Here is a 3,634-nt window from a genome sequence, read left to right on the forward strand (position 1 = left end):
TTTTCACTGGGTTTAAAAGTTTTTTTTTGCATGGTTTTTTTTTTTTTTTTTTTTTTTGAGACGGAGTCTTGCTCTGTTGCCCGGCGTAGAGTGCAGTGGCCCGATCTCAGCTCACTGCAAGCTCCGCCTCCCGGGTTCACGCCATTCTCCTGCCTCAGCCTCAGGAGTAGCTGGGACTACAGGCACCCGCCACCTCGCCTGGCTAGTTTTTTTGTATTTTAGTAGAGACGGGGTTTCACCGTGTTAGCCAGGATGGTCTCGATCTCCTGACCTCGTGATCCGCCCGTCTCGGCCTCCCAAAGTGCTGGGATTACAGGCTTGAGCCACCGCGCCCGGCCAGCATGTTTTTTTCTTTGATTCTTTAGAGGTTGCCACACTATTTTCTGGCTTGCATCATTTCCAATGAGAAATCTGCTGCCAGACTTCTCCTTGTTCCTTCATATGTAATATTTTATTTTTTTCCCTATGACTACTTTTTAAGATTTTCCCTTTATCATCAGTTTTGTGCAATTTCATTAAGGTATGCCTTAGTTTGGTTTTCTTCATATTTCTTGTGCTTAGAGTTTGTAGCAGTTATTGGATCTGTGAATTTATAGCTTTCAAGAAATATGGAACATTTTTGGCCATTATATCTTCAAATATGTTTCCCTCTGTCTGGCACTCCTTCTCTCCTTTTTTTTTCCCTTTTCTATTTTTTTTATTAACAAGCTACATAACCAAGAACAAAAACACAACAGCCTTAAAGCTGAAACAGCATTAAGTCAAACTGCTGCTGCAGTTCACGGATGTACCTGGGGTACATGCTCCCTCATTGCCAGGCTGGATGTAGGCACATGACTGTACATTCAGGCATATACATGACCAAGAAGAATGAGAGAAATGGAAAACACTGGAGAACAGAAAGTATCAAGGACTTTTCATCAGGCAATCCCAAAGTGCTCTGCTCTCTTCCTGTTCTTTGCCTCTGTATCCTCTGTGGTTCCAGTTCCAGCTGAACTTGTGACAATCCCAAATCGCTCCTTCCTCTTTTTCAGTTTCTCATCATCTTCAGACTTTCTGGAGATTGAAGAGACATTCAAACCAAATCTTTGAGCTCTTTCCTTCGGCTTATCCAAGTTAACCATAGGTTTGTTATCAGATAACAGACCTTTTGTTGGAACTGAAGAAATCCCAAACCTAGCTGCCCGACCAGCTTTCTTACTCTTCAAGCACACAGGTACATTGAATCATTCAGCTCTCTTCTGCATACTCTCAGTCTGTGGTATTTCAGATGTAATTTTCACCACTTTTTTCTCTGCTGCCACATCAAGTTTTTTTAGGGGGTTCTTCCTCTTTGACAGGGAGCTCAATGGGCTTTGTTTCTTCTTCCTCTGTTTCATCTCACATCTTCATTTGCCTCCTCTTCAGCGTGTTCTTCAAGATATGCCTGGAGTCTGTGGATAAGATCTTGCTTTGTTCCTTTGGTCTCCAAACCATGAGCAAAATATTCTTGCCTTAGTTCAGCAAGCTTCAGCTTATGGATCTCCATCGTCTTGGTTGCCATCTTGTTACCCCTCCCTTCTCTCCTTTTATTCAGAGGCTCTAATTACATGTATATTAGCCTGCTTAAAGTTGTTCCACAGTTCACTGATGATATATTTATGTTAAAAAATTTTCTCTGTGTTTCATGTAGGGTAGTTTCTATTGCTATGTCTGTAGTTCATGAATCTTTTCTTTTGTAATGTCTAGCCAGCCATTCATCCCATTGAGTGTGTGTGTGTGTGTGTATAATCTCAATGTATTTTTCACCTCTAGGAACTTGATTTGGGTCTGCTTTGTATCTCTCATATCTCTACATAACTTTTTAAACATATGGAATATAGTAAGAATCATTGTTTGAATGTTCTTGTCTGCTAATTTTAACATCTTCGTCAGTTCTGTGTCAGTTTCGATGGGCAGATTTTACTTTTTATTATGGGTTGTATTCATGTCCTTCTTTACTTGCCTCGTAATTTTTGATTGGATGCCAGAAAGTATTAATTTAACTTAGTAGTGCTGGATATTCTTGTATTCCAATAAATGATTTTGAATTTTGCTTGGAGACATAGTTATTTGGAAGTAGTGTAATTCTTTCAGGTCTTGCTACTAATTATTTACTAAACAGAACCAAGGTAGTGCTTCTTCTAGAGCTTTCTATTCCTCACTACTGAGTTCTGTTCCTCACTACTTATGCTATTCCTGATCCCAAGTAAATGCTAAGTACTTTTTCTTCTAAATCTTTCCTTTGTTTTTAAATATTTTCTCACATGTACCTGCTGTTGAGTATACTGACGATTATTTCAGGGGAACCTTTTGCAGCTCTCTGGCATTCGTTCTCTGTGCAATTTTCTTCTCTCCAGTATCTATCCTGCAATCTCTTACTGCATTGGTTTTCCTGGACTCTCAGCAATGTCTTTTCAGCTCAAGGAGCCTGCTAGGCTTTGCCTGTATTTTCCCTCCCTGTGCTGGACACTCTAAAGGTAGTATGCTGGAACAATCATAGGGTTCACCTTGTTTGTTTCCTATATCTCAGAGAACATACTCCTATATTGCCTGATCTTCAGTATCTTTGAAGTCATTATTATTCTATCTTGTGCAGGTTTTGGAATGTTTAGGATGGGAGAGTAAATCTGGTCCCTGTTAGAAAAGATGTTCTATTTTCATGCTGCAATTCTTAGTTACAGAGATAGGGTAAAATGACTAATTGGTCAGGTCCTTTATCATCACTTACTAGATCTTTGGGATTTCATTGTTCTTTATGTTTTTCTCCCTACAACCTCCATTCACTACTGCCCCCATACGCACATCATTTGGTTAACATGCAGTGATTCTTTATTTATTTATTTATTTTTGAGATGGAGTCTCACTCTGTCGCCCAGGCTGGAGTGCAGTGGTGCAATCTCAGCTCACTGCAACCTCTGCCTTCTGGGTTTAAGCGATTCTCATGCCTCAGCCTCCCAAGCAGCTGGGACTACAGGCGCATGCCACCATGCCTGGCCAATTTTTGTATTTTCAGTAGAGACAGGGCTTTGCCATGTTGGTCAGGCTGGTCTCAAACTCCTGGCCTCAGGTGATCTGCCTGCCTCAGCCTCCCAAAGTGTTGGGATTACAAGCATAAGCCACTGCACCCAGTCATAGGCAGTGATTCTTAATTGAGGTATACTTATAAAAATCCCTTGGGTTTGGGATCTCTGTTTCCATCAAACTTTCCAGGTGATTCTGATGAGCACCCTGAGTTTTACCAACTTCCTTTCCCTTTTCTTCTAAAAACCTGCTTTTAGTTCAGATAGATGATAGAGGGATAAGAAGCATCTTTCTGCTACTATATAAGCATACAGCAATAATAATAACAGTAGTTTTTTTTTAACCCTTACGATGTGCCACACACATTGGTGAGACGTTTATGTATATTATTTTATTTAACCTTCAAAATTCTCCCCTATGGTAAATTATGTTATCACTCCCCATTTTACAGATGAGGAATCTGAAGCTTAGAGATACTGGGCAACTACCCAAAGGTCACACAACTAATAAAAATAAGATCAGTCTTTTGTAGTGGTGCAGCCTACACAGTGCAGCGCATCAAACTCTTTTTTTTTTTTTTTTTTTTTTTTTT

General features: G+C 40.0%; 1 protein-coding gene and 1 pseudogene across 1 annotated transcript in view; one reads left to right on the plus strand and one right to left on the minus strand.

Annotated features, from left to right (window-relative positions):
• Positions 1-3,634, plus strand: part of HHIPL2 (HHIP like 2) — a 29,274-nt gene that overhangs the window by 14,895 nt on the left and 10,745 nt on the right. The window lies entirely within an intron of this gene.
• LOC108528262 (SAP domain-containing ribonucleoprotein pseudogene) lies at positions 921-1,543 on the minus strand (annotated as a pseudogene).

This window comes from Rhinopithecus bieti, unplaced genomic scaffold (assembly GCF_001698545.2).
Source record: "Rhinopithecus bieti isolate Rb0 unplaced genomic scaffold, ASM169854v2 scaffold_1673, whole genome shotgun sequence".
Classification (NCBI taxonomy): Eukaryota; Metazoa; Chordata; class Mammalia; order Primates; family Cercopithecidae; genus Rhinopithecus; species Rhinopithecus bieti.